Source organism: Onychomys torridus, chromosome 6 (assembly GCF_903995425.1).
Source record: "Onychomys torridus chromosome 6, mOncTor1.1, whole genome shotgun sequence".
Classification (NCBI taxonomy): Eukaryota; Metazoa; Chordata; class Mammalia; order Rodentia; family Cricetidae; genus Onychomys; species Onychomys torridus.
This window is the reverse complement of record NC_050448.1, coordinates 20,091,708-20,114,559: the sequence shown is the minus strand read 5'-3', so window position 1 is coordinate 20,114,559 and position 22,852 is coordinate 20,091,708.

Below are 22,852 nucleotides of genomic sequence, written 5' to 3'. Positions count from 1 at the left end.
GTGCAGTGATGCCTGGCTTCTCTTTACCCAGGACTCTGAGCAATGCATTTCCTGTGTTTGCTAAGCTGCCTGATTAAGTGCTATGCTATTTCTGTGTAGACATGCTGTAAGTTTGTTGCCTAGTTGCCTAAAGTACATTTTTCAGCAGAGATGTTCATGTTGATGTTTAGATCTAGGTGCTGCCTGGGTAGTAGTCACTCAGTCATTAATGCAGAGATCACTACACAGTGGTCATTAGCTGGTGCCTCTCTTGGCCCATCTCCAGGGTTTGCTCTCCTCAGTTCTTTTCCAGCTTCAGAACTGTGGCACTCAAACAAGTTGTGGCTCTCAGATTATTTTGCAGATTAGCATTAGTCCATCAGCTGATAAAAAGTAAAAGTGTATTTTGATTCAAGTTCTGAAAAATATTTATATTTTAAATAATGATAATGTGGTGCCTCTACACATATTGTATACAATGTAGGAGTTGTAAATAATTTCTTCTGATATTCTATTTATAGTCTTTGACTATAACCTCCCTTATTCATAAATTCAGAGAGTTTCTGTGACCATCACAATCCCATGCTTTGTTTCCAGAGCACACTGTTCCACTGTAAAGTTATTTTAGCAGAGGAAGCACTCTGGAAATTGAGCATTGAGACCGGAAAAAGACTAGGAGCCTCACTCTGCCCAGGTAATTGTACTATTTATACGATGTCAAGACTATTTAATTAACTTTCCTAATGCTAACTAAGATCTGGGGAGGTGGATCTATAGAAATGATGAATGCTTAAACTTCAACTGGTATAATATAACATATTTCTAGCTAATGTCCAAACTCCCTAAGACACATGACTTATGCTCCATGGAAACTACACAATTCTTCAGCTGTAATGTGATATTTATTTTACCATCAGATAGTTTAATTTTTTGACTAATGCTACAAGCCTATCTTTCTTTAAAACGAGACTCTTTGAATTACCCAGCTAATGAAAGCAGCCAAAAAAGTTTTGAACCAAAACTCTGTAAAAATGAATACAATCTGTCAAGATCTTCTGCACATCAAACCAACACTATGATTTAAATGTGTGATGACAAGCCAGGGAACTGGTAAAGGGGCTGGAAATTTCTCCCATTGAAAACAGAAGTGAGAGACCAGAAGCTGAGTGGCTGATGATGTCATCTGCTGGTTTCTTCACATCTTTGATCAGGAAAGTTCTTACTGTGGGGTCATAAAGAAGACAACCTAAAAGACTGTCAAAGAAATTGGCCATGATTGGAGCCATAGTCATTGGGTGATAGATGGCCATTTCATAGTTTGTCACATATTAAAACTGATTATACCACAAAACTCTACATATTTATTTATTCTAATTATATTCATGCAAGCTGTTTAAAGTCCATGACTTTGGAACCTTTGGAAGTGATGCATCCAGAAAGACAGAGACAGTGCATACAAACTGAAAATGTTACAGTAGGATGGAGGTGGAGGAACATGCCTGTGTGCATCTCTGATGTTGCCATAGGCCTGAGCTAGATGGTCACTGAGGAAAGAAAGCAGATCTACACAGTTTGAGAGTGTGGAGAAAATGGAATTGGGCAAGAGTCCGTGCAGCCTGAGTTAACAACAGAACTGCACCACAGAGGTATGGTACTATACATGTTCCATCCACTATCATGTTCTAACTCCTGCTATCTCTGAAAGTCAACTTGTTGAAATTGGGGTGTTTCTAATACTGTATTAATAGTTAAGAAGACATCCTGGGCTGGCAAGGCATGTGCCTTAGATCAAATTCAATGCTCTAACAAAATGCTTGTGGCTGGGTAAGTTACAAATATCTGAGATTGATTGCTCACTGACATGGGGTCTTGGAAGTCTACCATCAAGGTTTTGGTAGTTGCAGGGTCTGGTGAGCATGTGACCCTTATAACTGGCTTCTTCTTTGTGTCCTTATATGAAACAAATCTCTTAATGAAAACAGGAAGCCTATGGGTGAGAGCTCTAAGCTCAAGGCCCAGTTATTTCATAAGGACCCTCCTCTAAATGTTGTCAGAACAGAGATTAAGTTATCACATTGTGTAGAGTTTAAAAGAACACCAAATTCAGCCTATAGCATGTCCTTTATCTAATGTAACTGGAATCCTTGTGAAAGGGAAGTAAGGTTGGAAATAAGTTAGCACCAAAGGACACAGGTAGTACACACACACTCATGAAGGCCACCAAGTAAAATAACAATCCACAAATCATAAAACAGACAGCAAGTGTTGGAAAGTAGGATCTTAAAGCTTGACTTTCCCTAGAGGAGAGGTTTCTGGGAGAGGTTGGCCTGCCCACCCTCTTCCTTGATTTATCAGTGTAGTCCCTGTATTTGTAAGGATTTCTAAAGCTGCAGCTCTCAACTTGTGGGTCTCCATACACCTAGGGGTCGAAAGACCATTTCACAAGGGGCACATATCCTTCATATCAGATATTTACATTAAAATTCATAACAGTAGCAAAATTACAGTTATGAAGTAGCAATGAAAATAATTTTATGGACTGGGGTCACCACAACATGAGGAACTGTATTAAAGGGTCACAGCATTAGAAAGGTTGAGAACCACTGTTCTGAAGGAACGGAACTGACAGAATGAATATCTGTGTGTGTGTGTGTGTGTGTGTGTGTGTGTGTGTGTGTGTGTGTGTGTGTGTGTTAGAGTGGTTTATAGTTTGTGGTTTGGGCATCCCAACAATAACTGTCTCATGATTATAAGGCTAAGCATCCATTCCAGTCATTTTGAGTCCACACAGGCTGATGTCTCTGCAGTCATAATCTGGTTCTCCATCCCTGAAGGATTACTGGAGAACTTCAGGTCTTCAACCTACATTAGAATTCCAAGGAAGTCAGTTCCAATTCTTGCAAAAGAATGTCTCAGTGACAGGGTAGATGAACTTACTAGAAAGAGTGAGGGTGTGGAGGCACAAAGCAAATCTTCCTTCCTCTGTGTCCTTTATGTTGGCCACTACCACAATTAGAGTGGTTTATTCTTCAAATAACCTGACCAAGAAAATCCCTCATAGGAGTGTCCAGCACTCTTTGTTTTAGTTGATCATAGATATAGCTGAGTTGACAACCGAGATTAGCCATCACAGTCCTGATTAATGCACCATGTCTGAACATCTCCCCGTGCAGCTCAGGCTGTCCTGGAACTTGGTATGTAGCTGAGAATATCTAGGAACATGTGACTGTCCTGACTCATCCTCTTAAGTGGCAGTACTACATGTAGGCACCACTGTTCCCAAATTAATATTTAATTTATATGTCCTTCTTCATCACAATTAAGACTTCCTAAAACATTAATTATACTTTATCAACATCTATTATGCCTTGGATGGGTAAGATAGGGGAAAGCATTGTCATTCTCTTTGTTTCTTGGGAACTTCAAAGTGTGTAGTCCATGCATCTGAATACTCAGTACCTGACAGAGGTAGTCTAGTGAGAAGTCCCTTGAGGAAACTAGTCACTGTGTAGCAAATGCACAGGCCTCACAGAGACAGAATCCTCAGGCCATACTTAGATGGTCACATGTTTCCCTTACATGAGAACAGCACATCTGCAAGTGATAACTTCATTAAGCATCTGTGCCAGTGCCCATTTTGGTTAGGAGTAGGTGGAGCAGGCCACATGGTCTTGGAATGAGGGCATGGATTTGAGATAATTACTGGAGATTTTGTAAGGTTTCCTGTCATATTTCCATCTGTGTCTGTGAAACAAATCTTCTAAACTCTGCCATGTGAAAACTAGAATCTAATCAATACATGAACAAATCAGAGGCCAAAACAAAGAGAGGCATTTGTCATTGGCATATTGACTATATACAGACAACAAAATTACAGCCTCAGGATTGCAGAGTTCTGGCTTGAATTCCCACCTTGCTATGTTCACTCTCTGGCAGTTGAAAGGGCATCAGTATGCCATGGTTGCTTGTCTCTGAAGCCAATCCTATTATGCTGCACAGTTTTGCATGGCACTTGCTTCAACTTTATACCAAGACAACAGATAACAGCAAAGGTCTTCAACTAACAGCATTAGAGCTGCCTGAAGTATGAACACACTTTCCTATGCAACTAACTCTGGGAAAAGCAAGACTTTAATGTACAAAATGATTCCCAAGTATTTAAAGAAAACACCAGAGGAGAGTGGCTGAAGAGTCTTAGGCAGTATTTTCTATGAAATTGTACCTCAGAATGGAGAGTTGTATGGGGAATTAGCCTGCATGGTTGTCATTCTCATAAACCCACTTTCTTATGCAAAAATAAACACCTGGTTGAAGAAAAAATAAGACTTCATATACTTAACAATAATTTAAGTCATAGCTTTTAAATCCTACCATCCATCTTGGAGTTCAGCATTTTATTTCCACTTCTTTGCCTATAGTATTTCATGAAGGTTTATATTTTAAAGTAAATTTAACACATAATACAACAAATAAGCCCATCATCGCCAGCAGTATAAATGGTAAAAACAGACATAGAAACCAACTGCTTACCTCATCACACTGGAACTTCATTCCCCAGCTCTGCCTTCTAACTTTAATCAGTGAACATGTCGCTGCATTTCTAAGTGTTTAACCACACCTCTGTTTTCAGAGAGATGATATTATGGGAAGGACATTTAATATCAAGCCTCCCAAGTTAACATAGAAAATTCCGAAAATGGTGGACAGATCCTCAAATACCTCAGCAAGAGTAGAAGAAGCAGTCCCAGTGAAGCCTGTTCCCAACTGATGGCAGACATGCTTCCGTCAGCAGCCTCCTCTGCTGTCCAGTGAGGAGTGCCCAGTCTCGCACTTAGGGCCTGAATGCCAACATAATGACTTCTGATTGCCAAATGCATTGTGTTGAGATTCCCCATGGACTCAGAGCTCCAAGCATATCTCTGAGGGATACTGGAGCTCGACTGAGATGGGAAAACCACCCTAAATATGAGCTATGCCATTCCCTGGACTGGAGTGCTAGCTGAAGATAAATGAGAAAGCAAGCTGAGCACCAACACATATCTCTCTCCTTCTCCTGCTGCACATGCAATGTGACCCACCAGTTTAAACTCCTGTAGCCAGGACTGCCCCACCATGGCGAACTGCACCCTCAAATTTGAGACAAACTAACCCCTTGTTGCTTAACATTGTTTTTGTTAGGTGGTTTGTTTGAATGATAAAAGAAACTGATTTGTGAGCACTTAAGGCCATACTTTGCATGGTGCTACAAGATACAATCATTACCCTCAAATAGCCCCGCAGGAAAGCTCAGTGTTCTGGTTGCCATCCTGTGAATACTGACAGGGGGTGGGGTGTCAATGGTAGTGATCTGCAAAGGTACTGGGGTCAGTACAGCACCAGCATTGTCAAACTTGCACCCTATTCACGTACATCCTAGGGAAAAACTGGGCTGGGTGGAAGCTACCATGAGTAGTGAACACACTTCAAGGCAGAGATCTCTGTGTTAAGCTACCTGATTCGATGATGAGCAGTAAGCAGTCCTGTCCAGTATTTTGAAGTGAGGCTAGTACACGGAGGATTCATTCAGGGATATCTTTGATGAGATTAACAGAGCAGGACACTGAGATCATCTTCTCACAGCCCACAGATGGGGCGGATCCTACCCAGGGAGTAATACTACCTTCTCTCTGTACAGGGGTATCTGAGGAGCTCGGCATCCCTGTTTATGAAGTTCATCCTTGCCTTGGCATTGGGAGGGGCTGACATGGCATCTTACCCCTAGCAGCTCTGACAGGAAGGCTCACTGTGGGAGCACTTGAGAAACTAGCTCTTCTTCTTCAGAAGGGTTCCACAACTGGACCTGGAAGGAATCACAGTGAATGTTACCAACTGGCTGGAATATTCTGGTTCTTCTCTTTCTGATTGCTTATTAATATCAAATATTTCATAAAGTTGACTGCTTTATTGTCATGCCAAGAATTTTATTTTTATTTAGTTTTATATTCATCTTATAAATAAACATTTACTTTTATTCATGTGTTTTCTTTTACTTAGCCTTTTTACATTTGGTTCAGCCTTTTAATTGTCCTTTGTAGTTTCAAAAAAGACAGAAAAGACCAGTGCTCTGCCCTCTTTAGATGCTTAATAGAAATAATTTAATTTCTTATCCCTGATTTTTAGTCTCTGGCCTTCAGAGGAAGTAGGAAATGAATGGCTTATTTTAAAAAAGTAATATTTTCTCTTACTTCACTGTTTGTGTATTTACTTTTGCTACATTGTTTCTTCCATCACATAGAACTGAACTCAATTTGAGAAAACATGCTTTTAAAATATCAATTTTATGTTTAATTTTCTTAACATTTCTGATTGTGATGAATAAAACATTTTCTTATTATTCACAGATGTTAAACTCAGATTTCTTTATTTGCATTTTGTTACACAATGTCTTTTGAGAAAAAAAATATTGCTAAAAGGAAAGTGAGAAAAAATTTTCCTATTTTGAACAGTTTTTTCTTATGAAATAAAGTGTTTTGAATAATCCTAATTACCATGAATCACTTTAGTTAACATCTTCCATAACTTCTAATGCCTAATTCAGCAAATTAGCATAAAAATGCCATCTTTAAACATTTAAGTCACATGGTGATGAGTCCCCATACTTCTTATTGGGAAACTCTTTGAAATGAAATTCTGAAGGATGTGAAGTCAGAAGTGCTATGTAGGCAGAGGGCTCTTTTCCATCCACTCATCCACCCATTCATTATCCATCCATCCATCCATTCACCTATCCATGCATCAAACTCATGTACCTTCCATCATCCATCTGTGCATCAGACCCATGCATCCATCCAGCATCCATCCGTCTAACTCATTCACCCATCCATCCATCATCTAACCATCTACCATGCATTCATATGTACATCCCAATATCTAGAGTTGATGTTGTAATAATAGATCTTAGAAGTCCAAGACTGAACCACAGGAAGTTGTCCTCTTAAAAGCCTACTCTGAGATTCTATATCCCCAGTAAAAATTGTGATCATCAAGGAAACAAATGATAATAGATGCTAGGAAGATGTGGGAAAAGATGAACCATGTCTACTCCTGATTGGGTTATAAATAGTTCAACCATTATAGAAATCATTATGGAGTCATCCTCCCCTCCCCCACTCCCAAAAATGAAAAAAAAAAAAAAAAAAAAAAAACGTATGATACAGCTATTCTATGCCTGCCACATACCTAAAGGATTCTGTGTTCTCTCACATGGACACTTAGACAGCTCTACTAGTGACAATAGCAAGGAAACTGAACCAGCTGATGATGTTAACAAACAGATGGATGGGAGCAAATGTGGTATATATACAAGGAAATATTTTACTTAGTTACAGAGAGAAATTAAATGATGAAACTTGCAGAAAAATGGATGGTTCTGGTATTATATTGAGATGACCCAGTATCATAAAGACAAAACTCACATGTTCTTTTTTATATATTGATGGTAACATTTAATATTTGTATATGTGTAAACAAGTGACTGAGATTGAGTATACTATGAATATAGGTAAGAGATCACAAGTGTAGAAAACAAAGAATTAAGAAAGGAGAGCAGTGTTTATGATTAAAAGCAGGAATCAGACTACTGGGGTAGATAAATTTCTAAACAGTCTTATTAAACAGGAAATACAGGCAAATACAGGGATTGCAAGCCATAGAGATCAGAGCACTAGTTACTAACTAACCTTAGCTTACCATGTCACCTTAGCTTCCCAAGAGAGCCTCTTCCTGTCTAACCTGTGTCTTATTGCCTTCCTGTTCTGCCTTCTCGTTGGCTTTAAGCCCAGCCACATCACTTCCTTGTCATTGCCTGTCTATACAGACCCCAGATCTCTATGTTTGGTACTGGGATTAAAGCATGTGTCACCACACTTGGCTGTGTCCTTGAATACACAGAGACTTTGCTTGCCATGTGGTCAGATTAAAGGTGTGTGCTACCACTGCCAAACTTCTGTTTATGGCTGACTATGACCTCTAATCTCCAGGCAAACTTTATTTATTACATACAAATAAAATATCACATTTCAGCACAAATAAAATATCACCACATACTGGGGTAGGGAGAGCACAAAAGAAGGATAAATATTTGGAAGAAGGGGAGAGAAAAAACAGAAATAAACTGTCTTGAAAATGAAACCCAATTCTTTGTAACATGGAAAAAATAAGTAATAAGTAAATGGAACTTATTTTCTTGAAAGATGTGTTCCTTATCGAAAAAAAATCAAATAGCAAAAATAGAATTTTAATTAAGATATTTAACAGGAGAAAGTAATAAAAGTATAGAATAAGGTGGTGTGGTCCAGCCACAGTGTCAAGAGAGACATCTCCTAAGAAACTAAGAAGCAGTGGTGGGACTATGAAAATAAATGGGAGCTTCCAATGACAAATGTAGGAGGGGAAATCTGTACATAAAGAAAGATGCATAAATATGTAATGAAAGGAGAAACACCCCCCATTCATAAACATCTCATTGAATGCATGAGATTGTAGATTGTAAGATCAACTTGACAAGGAGAACTTCTGCCTTTGTCCTTCACAGGCATTGAAAAACACAACAAAATGCTGAAATAATTCTTTGAAACAATTAACTCCACAATTCAAAAAATATAGACAATACCAAGGCCTCTTGTTCCTTTAGAAAGTGACTATGGATCCCTCTCTCTGAATACACACTAAGCTCACTTAAAATTCATTGATTGGAAGTTGCATGTCTTCTTGGGAAGCAATTCACTTGTCAAACAATAGTTATACAACTCCTCATCTGTTTTTCCAAATACTAAACTCCTGTTATGATACAAATTGTGCCTATTTTTAATAAATACCCTGACTAAAAGATTCAGATTTCAAATCATGACAAACTTTCGCCCCTGGCATCCTTCTGGGACATGAATGAAGCTGTCCTGGTTTGCTCCTGTAGCATAGCACCTCATTTCCTTTATTGAAAGGCTATCCTATTAGCGTGATTTAGAAGGAGGTGGCAGCTAAAGAGATGTGGAGGCCAGATGAAGGCTTTAATTTTTTAATTCCCCTGCTGATACACAATGTGGAACTCCCAAACTGGTTTTATTGAGGAAGGGCAGGTGGTACATGGAGCATCCTGTGATAAGACTCTATGTTTAAGTGACCAGCAGGCTGACTGGGAAGAACCAAATGGAGCTCTGAAATGTGGGATGACACTGACTTGGCTTTGGATGGCAACAGGAGACATGATTAGAATGCAGAGGTTCCAAGTGACCCGTAAGATTAACAGCAAGAGGAGGATAGATGAAACAGGGTGGGCATTCAGAAGAGGGAACCCCAAGCAAACCCCTCCTTCCTCAGAGAGTTGGCTCTTATTTTTAGAACTCTTAAGTTGTTTCTCTAAATTACTGGAGCAATAAAATGTTGTGTATGGAATTCTAGGGCAGGGCTCTGGGTCTCCAGTCTGTTTCAGTTTATAGATAGATTTTATGAGATACTTGCTAGCCAGACAAATTAATATTATCATCATCTTTTTCTGGATTAAACTGTATTAATGCAGGATGTTTTTCATTTGAAACAAATATAAGACAGGATATTTTCTGCAATCTTAACAGTTCCATATGATCATAGAACTCAGATTTCTCAACTTTGTATAATATATACAGTGTATATAAGATATACATGGGCATATTATAGCATATATAAGAATATAAATATGCATTAATATTCTAACCATATACATAGTATATATAATATATAAGAATAACTCGCTGCTTAAAAATTACATATGAAATATGTTATTCTTTGATATATGAAGTTATTTCTACAAGGTAGCCTGGGAGATTCAAAGGGACTGGCCCCAAAAGTGCTCCTAGTTCTCTACTGGTGTCCCCCTAAGTGTGTATGTGTGTGTGTGTGTGTGTGTGTGAGAGAGAGAGAGAGAGAGAGAGAGAGAGAGAGAGAGAGAGAGAGTAATGCTATAGTGTGTGACCTACACTGGGCTGTGTATGTAGAAGAGGAATTGCTGAGTTGTTAGGTCATGGGTTCTTCATGTGTTCATGTGAACTCATGCCTATGAATGAACATACATTAAACTTTACTCCGTGCCACTTGAGTTTACTCTAGGAAGGAGATGGTGCATGTTCCCATCAAATGCATATTGTAGTAGGAAGTTTTCCTGTGTCCTGCCCAGTCCTGCAGCTGCTCAGACCCAAATAAGCACACAGAGGCTTAATATTAATTATCAACTATATGGCCTATGGCAGGTTTACTGCTAGCTGTCTCTTTTTTTTTGTTGTTGTTTTGTTTTTCAAGACAGGGTTTCTCTGTGTAGCTTTGTGCCTTTCCTGGATCTCATCCCATAGACCAGGCTGGCCTCGAACTCACAAAGATCCTCCTGCCTCTGCCTCACAAGTGCTGGGATTAAAGGTATGTGCCACCACCGCCTGGCTAGCTGTCTCTTATAACTTAACCCATTTGTATTGATCTATATGTTGCTACATGGTCCATGGCTTTACCTGTATGCCATTATATGTTGCTCTCTGGATGGCGGAATAGCATCTCCCCTACCTCTCCTTTCTCCTTTCCCTATGTCTCTACTGGATTTCTTGTCTGCCTCTAAGCTGCCTTGCCATAGGCCAAACAGCTTTATTTATCAACCAATCAGACCAACACATATTCACAGCATACAGAAAGATATCTTACAGTAGCAGATAGTGAGGAATTATGTGTCTTCATATCCCTCTGAATTCTTGTTTATATTTTCATATTTTGGAGACAGTAGGTGATAGAACTGTCCTAGAGTATCAGATTCCCAGTAAGTTATCATATATACCCATAGGTACACTACGAACTAGAGTGTTGTCACATAAACTCTGCTCACAATTTGCCTATACTTTCTTCAATGCTCATTTCTGTCACAACTCATTGTTCTGAGCTCCGGCGGCCCTCTTCAGATCTCTAACTTATAAGCATCACCTCTCCTTCTGCTTGCTCAATTTTATGCCTAAACAGTCATGTGAAAAAAATTCTGCTTATGCCTTACTTCACCTTTCCTTCTTCAGACAATGACAGGCTTATGAGTACCATTCAGAGTCATACAGGAGAGTTCATTGTTGCCTAGTGGGACCATCCTGCAGAATCCTGCCAGGCCTCTATCATGGAATCAGTAAAGGCAACAGTGCCATTGGCAGAAGGATCTGTGAGCTGGCCCCATGGGTCTGTGTCCCTTACTCATCACTAGTCTTGAACCAGCAATCTGTTTACACATCATGATATTTATCATTTCTAGAATGTCTCATGTTGTTGGTTACTTTGTAAAGCTGCTGCTTGAATTCTGTCTCATAGTCAAGAGACTCTGTGAATCATTAATTATTGCTGCATAATATTCCTTGGGACAAATTTCCACAGTTTAAGCATTTGTTCACTGAAGAACACCTGGATTGTACCCAGATTATTTATTAAAAGTAAATATAGAATGGATGTGATTTTCAGAATAAATTCACAAGCAGGTAAGTTTTGAATTGCATCCAGGAGCTTCATGCTTAGATTCATAAAAAGACAGCAGGCTCCCATGTAGTACAGCTATGTCTTTCCACACTCCATCCATTGTTCTACAATTGATACTTCATCATTGAATCTTTGATAGCATTCTTCCTATGCCTAGAGAGTAGACTCAATTTCAAATCAGAGTCCTCATTCCAATGTGCTGTTTTATCATTTATAATTACTGTCTGCTTTCAACAAATGTGATAAATGATAAGGAGTGCTTGTGATATCTCATAATTTTAGAGGACATGGATAGCCTTCCTGAACCATAGTACAAAAAAGGTCACTCAAAATCCCACTGAGCAGTAATCAGAAAAAAATTCTGCTCATCACTTTGCATTTTTATTTACAATTCATTAACGTTTGTTGTAACTTGAAGGAATCCAAAGAGAGGTAGAAGAGGAGACAAAAAGGCCTGACATCCATCTCAGGATGGTGGAGAGACACCAACCACACCAGTTTTTCTTTCTTTCTTTCTTCCTTTGTTTTGTCAAAAAGTGCCTAACAGATGTGGGTTACTGGTTATTGAAAAGTTTCACCATCATAAAACTTTTGGCACCATGTTAGAAGCTGCTGTAGGAAGCAGACAGTGTCAGAGGACCAGCAAATAAGGATTGACTGCTAGGGTTTGGAGTGCACAAAAGGGACTTGATTCTCCAGAGCTGAACCTTGCAGGGTGCTGGCTGATGGTGGCTGTTACTTTAGAGCTCGGGAGAGGGGCAGGATGATGACAAGTTTTTTGCTACCACATCAGTACATTACTAATATCATCTTCAGAAATTCTCTAAAGCCCTGTCACTGCCATGAGCCACCACTGCTGAGTGGCAAAGGAGAATGATGTGTCAGTGAGGTGAGGACAGCAAACAAGCTAGTACCCTTTAGTTAGAATCCAACCAACAGCAGGCTGTGTGCAGGGTCTCTAACCCCAGAGAAGCATATGATGGAAACCTAGTTAGAAACAGTTGACCTTATTAAGGGAGAGGTCTTTGTTAGGAGTACCCACATTAAGGTACATAGTGATCTACATAGACATCACAGATAGCTGGCATGTTGAAATAACAGGAGCAGAGAAATGTTTCAAGAACAGCAAAGAGCTGCCCACAGTGCAAAGCCTAAAGATACTTGGAGGCTGGTGTTTACTGGGTAGGCTGGGAAAGCAAAATAACAAAAGTCCAGGAACAAAGAACACCCAGCCATTTGGAGATACACAAGAAAATAGTGACTAGTTATAAACTATTTCGTAAGAGAACTGTAAGAAATAATTACAAAGTGGTAAGGTAGAAAGAGTCATTTTTTTCTAAAAAGACAAGAACTATTTAATATTTAACGTCTTTTATATTTTATCATCTGTCTTTACTAAATTCATATGAGAAGAAATTGCATCATATAAGAGACAACAGATTAAACAGAACAAATAAAGACAGATTGGGAATTAAATATTTTTGGAACAAAAAAAAAATTGATCTCAAGCACAAAACTTGTAGAGAATGTGAATTCAACTCTCTGAAGGGACCCATCAGGAGCACACTAGATGTTTTTATGAAGATATTTCCCCTTCAACAAATGTATCCCCAAACGGAGTATGGAGACCATAGTCAGCCACCAATGGAATGCCACCATCAATATTCTGAGGTCTTCGGTGACTTCCCCTTCACCTCTGCTCACTGTCTGCACCCGCAGGAGCTGGGAAATGAGTTTGAAACAGTGGGCTATGCTGAGAGTTCAGCATCCAACAGCTAAGACTGTAACATCCCAGGGCATTTCAATACTCACTGTTGTAAAACCTCTTGCTTTTCATCTTGGCATTGGTTATAGACAAGATGAATAAAGGTATTAAAGATTCGGACTTTTTATCTCCCCAAAGAAATTTTAAATGGATTTGGTAGAAAAACACACTAAAAATAATGCTTGCTAATGTGCCTATAATGCTATGACTGGGATATGACCCCATGCTGAAATCACGCAATTGTATTTGCTGGCTAACCTCATTCTAAGTGTTTCTTTTTTCTTTCCTAGGGGAGGCATATATGAAATGTAATCATCTTTTCATTATGAGGATGCTGGCTTTATGTCTCACGAATCCTGGAGCCCTGTAGACAAGAGTAGACTGAAATGTGTGTGACATCGCCTCCTCTCATCCCAGCCTCCTTCAAGTTAGGGAAATGAGGGCTCCAGCTGAAAGCGAGTTCTACTCAGAGAAGCCATTTAAACAGCAGTGGCTTCCTTGTTCCCTTTATTGCTACCAGGTTTGGATTTAGGATATTCTTTGGAGATTTTTACCTTCAGAGATATTTTGTTTTCTATTCTCTATCCCTTTGTGTGAGTCTCCCAAGTCTCTGGAATATTCCTTTGCAGCATTATTGTTCACTTTGCTCTGTTTTGTCTTGTTTTTCACTGTTAATGCAGCAGTTAACTGTAAAGGCTGTGGGATTTCACTGGTGTGTGTGTCTGTGTGTGTGTATGTGTGTGTGTGTGTGTGTGTGTGTGTGTGTGTGTGTGTGCAGATGCACCTGTGTGGGGGGTGTGTAGGCACATGTGTGCAGGTGCACATGGAACACAGAAGACAATGTTGCTGTTATTCCTAAGCTCTATCTCTTTTTTCTCTTCATGAGAAGTAGGCTAGGCTAACTGGCCAGCATACCTCAAGGGTCTGCCTATCCACTAGAAGCCATCAGGCCACACACTGGTGCTGTTCCCACATACCTAGTAGTTTATATTTGTGTTCTGTGGGAGTTTACTCCAATTAGAAATACTGATAACCCCCTCAGTCCTGGGACTAGAACAGCGCACCACCACACCTAGCTTTGGGATTCTCCTCAGGTCCATATGCCTTCAAGGTAAGCAGTTTGTCATCTAGGAGGTCGCCAGCCACACTGCCCAGATCTCCAGGAGCCAGCAAGCCTTAGCAGACATCGAGGGAGAAACAACTGTCCACATAAATTATGAACTGAGATCCATCACTCATTTTTATAGAAAATGTTGTAAATAGCATTTGCTTTTCAGCAGAGTTTGAGATTTTTAACAAAAGTGGCCCTTTCAGATTATTTATAAGAGATTACAAAGAAAACACAAGATAACTAGAATTTTCCTTAGAGAAATGTAGCTGCCCCTTTACAGTCTCCTTGGAAAATCTGTTGGCTACCTGAAACACTATTCATCTTAGTTAAATGAGCATTCTTTGGAAGATAAGACTATGGGCATCTGTGAAATATCACAATGAACTCTTCAGTCAGATAAACTAAATACTTTTGCAACAAACAAGATGATGAATATCCATAGAATAAAGACCTTGTCAGTAAATATTTCTCATCAACGCAAACCCCCACAGCACCCAAATGCAGACCACAATGTATAAGGTAACAGGACCAATGTCTGGCTAATTCACTTCTTAAAAGGGGATAGGAAGCCAGCCATGGTAATGGTGCAGCCAAGCGGTGGTGGTGTATGCCTTTATTTCCAGCACTTGGGAGGCAGAGTTAGGCAGATTTCTGTGAGTTTGATGCCAGCCCTGGTGTAGAGTGAGTTCTAGGACAGGCTCCAAAGCTTCACAGAGAAACAGTGTCTCAAAAACCTCTCCCCAAAGGATTTCCAGGAAGGATGGAAGCTGGTCTCTTTTGAGTGATAGAGCAAGCCATAAAGGAGAACAATTTTAATGTTTTAAGATTCATTTGTTGTATGTGTATGAGTGTTTTGCCTGCATGTATACCTTTGCATCACATGCTCCTCAGGTCCCTGGAGGCCAAAAGAATGTTGGAGCCCCTGGAACTGGAGTTGTGGGTAGTAGTAAGTTACCATGTCAGGGATGGGACACCAAGTCTTCTGCAGGAGCTATAAGTACCCTTAAGCATGGGACCATCTCTTCACCTGCCATAGGAGAGCAGTGTAAGAGTTGGCCAGGTTGTGATCAGTAGATCTTCCTCAGTTGTTAGGTGGATGTGCAATTCGATGTTATGATGCTTCTAACCCTTCTGGGCCTCATCCATCAAATACACAGTCAGCATTTCCTTTTCTTTCTCCCCCCTCCACCCTTCTCTGATCACTTAGTAAGTGGAAAAACACAATACTGATATTTGTTCAAGTAATGGAAAGTTGAAATCTTGGACCTTACGTACTGAGTTGTGGCAGGTTTCAGCTTTTACAAGATATAAAATAAGATATAAACCCTGAATAAGGTGAAAGCTAAACTGGCATTTCAACTAGAAACAAAAGGTTAGTCTGACTAAAAGTTCTCAAATAGAATTTTTAATTTGCTTAAATAAACACTTTAATTTGAGAACAGTTTTCAAGGTACTTCTGGTCATATAGTAATTAATATATAATGGAGTTTTCCATTAAATATTATCTCAATGAAAGAGTAATAATGAAAGAATCTAACTTTAATGGACCACTTAAAGATAAACAGTGGGGGTAGGGGGTGGGGGTTGTTACAAATGAGTACCATAGACCAGAGGAAACTTGTTTGATTCTTTCTCTGATGACACATTCTTAAAGAAACCTACTGACTGTAAAGACTGCATAGCACAATCAGAATATTTTTTCTTAAGCAAACAAATGAATTTTCCTTATTCTTTTATCACACAAATGCTCTGTATTCAACATTACCTGTCCAAACATAACTGCTTCCCTAAAGCTGTGTATCCAGACAATGGGCATTGCTTACGGAGATAGAATTAGGTAGAGATGTTTGTATGCAATGTTTATAACATGAACTCACTTTCTCCAAATGTGTTACATTTTTATACTTTTTGTTTGTAAAGATTCATCTGTCATAAAACAATTCAAATAAATCTGCAAGTTTGCTTTGTGACTCTGTTTTATAAGTGTAATCAACACAAGAGAAAGGAATCATAGGAGGAAAACCCAATCTAAAACTATGTTTTGCTTATACAAATCTTCAAAACAATCCTTCCATAAGCAAAAGACTCCTGTAAAATTAGCTACTGGCCATTCAGAAACCAATTTGGGATACAACTTGACTGACTTTGGAATGTGTTCTGGGAAATCATTACAGCTAAGCATATTAAAGTTTTCTTTTTGTCCAATTAATTTATATTTCAGGTCCAAAAGCATCATGATAGTTGGGATTATGAAAGCTAATGGCTCATGTTTAGTCACATTTTTTTGTTAATGTAGAAAATGCCTGATCTCAGCAGCTTTCACTGGTGAGCTGTTTGTCTTTGCAGTCAATAGGATTCTTTTCCATCCTAACATACTGAGTTCAAATTCAGAGACTTGAAGACACTGGCCTCTTTCTCAAAAACCAACATCCTCTTCTTCAGGTGTCTTACCCCCTTGTTTTGTCTCTGGTCACTGTAATCTCTCTGTCTCTCTGTCTCTGTGTCTATGTCTGTGTCTGTCTCTTGTCTCTTCTCATCATCACTATCACCATCATCACCACCATCATCATCATCATCATTATCTTCATCACCATCATCATCATCACCATCATCATCATCATCATCATCATCATCATCATCATCATCATTCCTGGCGGTTGAAATCTGTTTGCATGGCAGTCGTTTTACCAGCTGAGCCATCTCTCTGGACCTGAAATTTCTTTTTAAACTTTTCCTTCTTACCTGTCCCATATCTAATTGTTACATGGGCTCTAGATGCTGCCCCAATGCCTCCCCTTTCTTATCCTCATCTTAACTCTCACTCCTTTCTAACTCTGTGCATGTGAAGATGCTTGAATTTCCAAACTCAAGCGTCACACTGTACACCTGGAGTGTACTTGGGATGGTCATTGTATCATTGACCTTTGGTAAATCCCAATTATCTCTTTCTCATTTTCCTGTATTCCAATCCACTGGTCAAATTTCCAAAAGGCACATTTGGGAAAATGTTTCTGACATTCCCATACTTATTCTGATGACCTAGAAAAATGAATCACATTTGGCAACTAGCTTCTCCCCACTGCACATGGAGAATCTATCAGACAGTTCTCTATATTCTGCCTTTAGAGGATGTTCAGAATCTGTCTCCTCTCCACTCTCTGGGATGGTACCTACCTTGTAAAAGACCTGTGAGAACTCAGTGAAGCAAGGTCTGGTTGCCAATTCTAAGGAAGACTGCTAGCATGACCCACACCTGCCAGTACCTCTGGGATCAGCCTTACCTACATGGAATTCCCATCCTGGCCACATGCTCTGCCCAAAATGCCCACTTGCTCCTCTTGGTCCTGTGACTGGTCAAAGATGATGCCTAAGCTTGAGGACCTGACCTTTGCATCTCAGTGCTGGACAGTTTGATGTCAAGCCTTTAAGGTATTATCATTTAAGATTTGATATGCAATGATGAACAATGATGTAAAAACTTACTTAAACATCATTAGGGTTATCTAACTCTTAAATAGAGATTTATTTATTTTATTTTATTCACATCAGTGTTTTGCCTGCATGAATGCATGTGCACTGCATGGGTATAGTGTCCATGAAAGCTATAAGATTCTGGTGCCAGATCCTCTGGAAGTGGAGTTACAACCAGGTGTGAACTGCTGTGTGAGTCTGGGAACAAAACCTAGGTTTTCCACAAGAGCACTGGGAGCTCTTCACCGTTGTGCCATCTCTTCAACTCTAGAATTATCTAACTTCTAATGCTAATCAAAACAATGTAGAAAGGATTCCTGAGAGTAAGATCACACACAGGAATGCACAGAAGAAACGCTTATCAGCTGCCTGCTTGAAATGTCAGCCATCCTTAGAAGCTTTGTTTTGTAGAGACTCTGTAAGACAAAGGAGGAGAAGAAATGCACCTGACTGTGTGCACAAGGTCCCAGTATGGGACCCTATCCCTAGGTGAGGAGATACTTGCAATGATGTTTGCTGGGAAAGGGGAGATTCACTTTTCTTCTTGGAAACAGCCCCTGAGAGACAGCCCATGATCCAGTGGATAGTTCCACAGTCACATACAAGCAGCCAACACTAGTGGAGTCATTGAATTTTATTAAAATGATAGAGAGAGAGAGAGAGAGAGAGAGAGAGAGAGAGAGAGAGAGAGAGAAAAGAAGAAGAAGAAGAAGAAGGAGGAGGAGGAGGAGGAGGAGGAGGAGGAGGAGGAGGAGAAGAAGAAGAAGAAGAAGAAGAAGAAGAAGAAGAAGAAGAAGAAGAAGAAGAAGAAGAAGAAGAAGAAGTTGTTGTTGAAAGAGGAAAGTAGTCCAGAGGGATAAGGAAGGAGTTGAAGTAGAGGGAATGTGGGGTGGATCTGGTCAGAACATATTATATTGATGTCTGCCTCGGGTGTCTCTTATGTGTTCTATGCATCTTCTTCCTTCAGAAAATGCTGTGACTAATAACTCCCTGGGCCAGAATTTCTAAGAGCAGACTCAAAGGCAGCAGCCAGCTGTGCACATCTCTATGTGTGACTAAAACTTTCACCCCCAGCTATTTCACGTTATGGTAGACATGCTTGAAGAATAAAATAATCACTCTGCCCCATATGGGAGAATCTGATAAAAATGTCTTTGTGCTGTAAGCATTTGCTAAATTTGGATTCCAATAATTAAAAGGGACAGACACACACAAGGAAGAGTCATGATCACTTGCTGAGTGTGATAATTCCTCACATGGCTTCTTAAATTCATACTTCTATTGGAAATAGTTTTCTTTTATAATAGTAAAGATTGCAAATTATTTGGAGGAAGCAATTTCTCAAGAAAGAGAGGAATTTATCTTACTATTACAGCCAGTGCCTAGAGGAACATCCTGAAGTTTTAGTTATTGTATCACAGAGCAGGAAAATAGTTTACAGATGTCTCTTCCATCTAAGACACTACTGTGTGTATGGATGTGTGTATGTAAATGGGTGTGGACTTGTGTATGTGGGCATGGTGTGAGTTCAAGTGTGTGTGCACATGTGCATGGATGTCAATGTGTGCATGAATGTATGTGTGTGTCCATAAATGTGTGTCCATATATTCATGTGTATGTGTGTATATGCACATACAAATGTGTGCATTTCTGCTTGTGTGCCTGTGTGTGTGCATGTATATATGTGTGCACTTATGTATGTTCATTTGCATGTGTGTGCATGTCTGTATGTGTCTCTGCATGTATGCACATATGTGTGCATGCCTGTATGTGGGCATGTGAACATGTATGCACGTATGTATGTGTGCACATGTGTGTATCTGCATCATTTTGGCTTTACTCACAGACAACTCTCAAGTCTACTCAATGTATGTGTCTCCTGAGCTCAGCTTACTTGCCAGGGATTAGTGAGAGAAGGGTGCAACACTTCCGATAAGCTTTTGTTTTGTATATTTTACTTCTGTCCTATAACATTCTGATTGGCAGGTAACTATAAAATCACCTTGCTGAATCCACGCCCAGTGCTCTGGTTTTCTGTGCTCAAATCCAGCAAGCTCAGGACAGGAAGAGCTCACTGTATGACTGACATAATCTTGATGACAAATATCATAATTCGTATTAGAAACAATATTTTTCTGTAATGACTTTGGGAGTCAGTCCACACTCACACCTCCCAAGTGAGGGAGAAGATTCCTTCTGCCATCCCTGTCCCCAGACTGCACACCAGACAGATGGATTCTTGCTGCAGACTATCCCACCCAGGGGGAAGAGTGAGTGCAGCTTTCAGTCCCCTTCAGTGATATCACAATAACACATTTGTCTTATCGCAAAATTCTAAATTGCTTATTTCTAACCCAAGCGAAGTCTTCATATGTTTGAAGTTCTAAAAAAGCCATTTTCCTTATTAACAACTTCATTTTCTTTAGTCATCTAGACACTCTGTCATTTGTTAAATAGTATCTTGGAAACTACTGCAGTGAGAGAATAGTTTATTCTTTCTACAAACAAGGCATAAATCAGAAATAATGATTGTTTTAAAGCACTTAAATAAATGTATCACAGAAGAAAAATGCCTGATTTCAATGCTGTATAGCAGAAAAATGCCCTCTAGGTTTCCATAAGGAAAATAGGAGAGGAGTGGTTTAATACAACCCTGTGTGCAGTCAATAGACAGTATCTTCAACAGAATGTTTTAAATGTGAACAAAATATACAATCTGCTTTTGAGTGCTACAAGGCTCATGTGGGTCCATTGCAGATCAACATCAACCAAGGAATGGAAGAGAGCCCCTCCCTTGTCTCATAATGTAGGGTTCCAGATGACCGTGCCTCTCCTGAATGATAAAGCTATCTCCTCACTACACTTCTCAAGAGCAAAATTCTAGAGCATGATTCAGACATTTATTTTCCAAGATCTCATTTAATCTGTTTGTGCTCTGTTCCCACCACACAAATGCCTTTTCCCCTCTACACCTCACTGTTCCTTCTCCAAACTCTACAGTGTCCAGTGCAGCTCTGGGTCAGTTAGCCATCAGTGAGTTTTCCTCTTTGGCCCATTCCCTTTACATGTCCCTCTCTCTCTCTGGTCCCTACTTCTGCTGTGCCATCACCAGTCCAAAGCTCATGCAGTTCAGAGTTATCCTTTTAAGCCTGTAAGTAGCACATCATAAAATCTGTTCCCTGGGGATGTTTCCTCAGTAATGATTTCCAGGCTCCTCTTTCCTGTCTTCTGCTTACCAGGACAAGGACTTCTCAGAAAACTCTTGTCTTGCAAGTCTGCCTCTCATAGACACCAACTGGCCATGGCTTGAACTCACTCCTTCCCAAATTCTGCCACCTTAGTTGAGGTTCATCCCCCCCCCCATCAACTGCTCTGGTCCTCCCTGGAGCTGAAGGTCACTTCCAGCTTCATTTCTATGCATGCACCAGGCAGTTTGAACACTCAACATGAGTTCCAGAAAGAAGTTGTGTAGTCAAGATGTGCTATGAGGAGATGGCAGGACTGTGTGGTATTTTGATTCTCCTTCAGTGCCCATAATGTGCATGTAGGAAGGAAGGAGGGCTAAACTGAAGAGGGCTGTGAGGAAACAAAGTGTGATCAACTGACTCTTTGAATGTGTCTAGATTTAATATTAGATCCCCATGACTATCCACAAAACCTCAGGACAGACAGGTAAATCACTTCAGTAGCTAAATCTGTCCTTGAATGTTTCATTTGATGAGCCTTCTTCTTGGTGCCATGTGCTCCACAGGAATCACAGTTTCCAGGTTATTTTCAAAAATACTTTGTCAACAGTTTACAGAGTCAACAAACACAAGTAACACATAGTTGTGTTCCCAAAACATCCCTGCCAGTGAAAAATAAACAAGAGTGGTCAAAGAAGACAAGAGGTGAAGCCAGCATCATACAAGACCAGCAGCATCCTTTATGGAGAAAATGCAAACCCATCACATCCCCTTTTACCTTTCACTGTGCACATCAGTTTTAGTTATTGAATAACACATGAAATCTCAATGTGAGAAATTGACCCATCTCCTGAAATCCAAAGCAAGATTTCTTTCAACCCATGCTCATTGTTTTGGCTACTAGCTAGCGAGCTAGATAACAAGTATTCATATACACATACATCCACATACAAGTATTCATGGTATTGGGAATTTAACCCAGGATCTTTTGTATTCTAAACAAGCACTCTACCATGGGCCTATACTTCAAGACCAGTTAAGATAATTTTGTAACATTTGTATTCTATTATTCAGAGACAAATTATTTAGTAAATAATGTTATTTTTGTGTAATGAACATTTCCAGAAAGATGTGAAGGTAGTTTTTGCTGAAAATGCATTAGCCTACTAGTTTCCAAAGTGTGTATACTGCAAGCTGCTTATGTGTGGTTCTGGGAATGGAGACTGACACACAAGTTGTATGTCTGGATACATAACACACAGCCTGTTTTGCATCACAGAAGCCTTGACTTCAGAACACCAAGACTACTCTACTGAACAGTGCATTACATGTTCCTCTAGCAGCTAAGGCTGGTCCTCACACTTACCTCGGTTCTACACTGTCCTTGCTGAAAAGTAAGAGGAGCAAACAGACTGCATTATGTCATGAGTGTTCTAAGAGGTGTCATTTTCTCCTAGCCTGAGGAGAGTGTTTGGAAGGAGCTTATTCTTCCAGTAAATCTAAGATTCACAAGTAATCCTTCTCCATTTTAGTATCAACATTTTATCTCATAAGTGAGTGGTTTACATTTGGTAATTTGATAAAACTACTATGTATTCTCTATTTGCCAGTTACAGCACACTGTGTGGGTGGGCAGCATTGTATCTGATGGCTGCCACCAAGCCAGCTGGCCACCTTGGGGTCTCACGGTGGGTGTTCAGCTTCAGTTAGTTGCTGTCTGACATGAAACAGGGCTTTGACCCCTGCAGCACTTCTGCTTGTAAATGAGAGTGAAGCTATAAAAACAGCGACGAACTCTTCAACAGTGGGTTCTCCCAGTTCAACAGTGGGTTCTCCCAG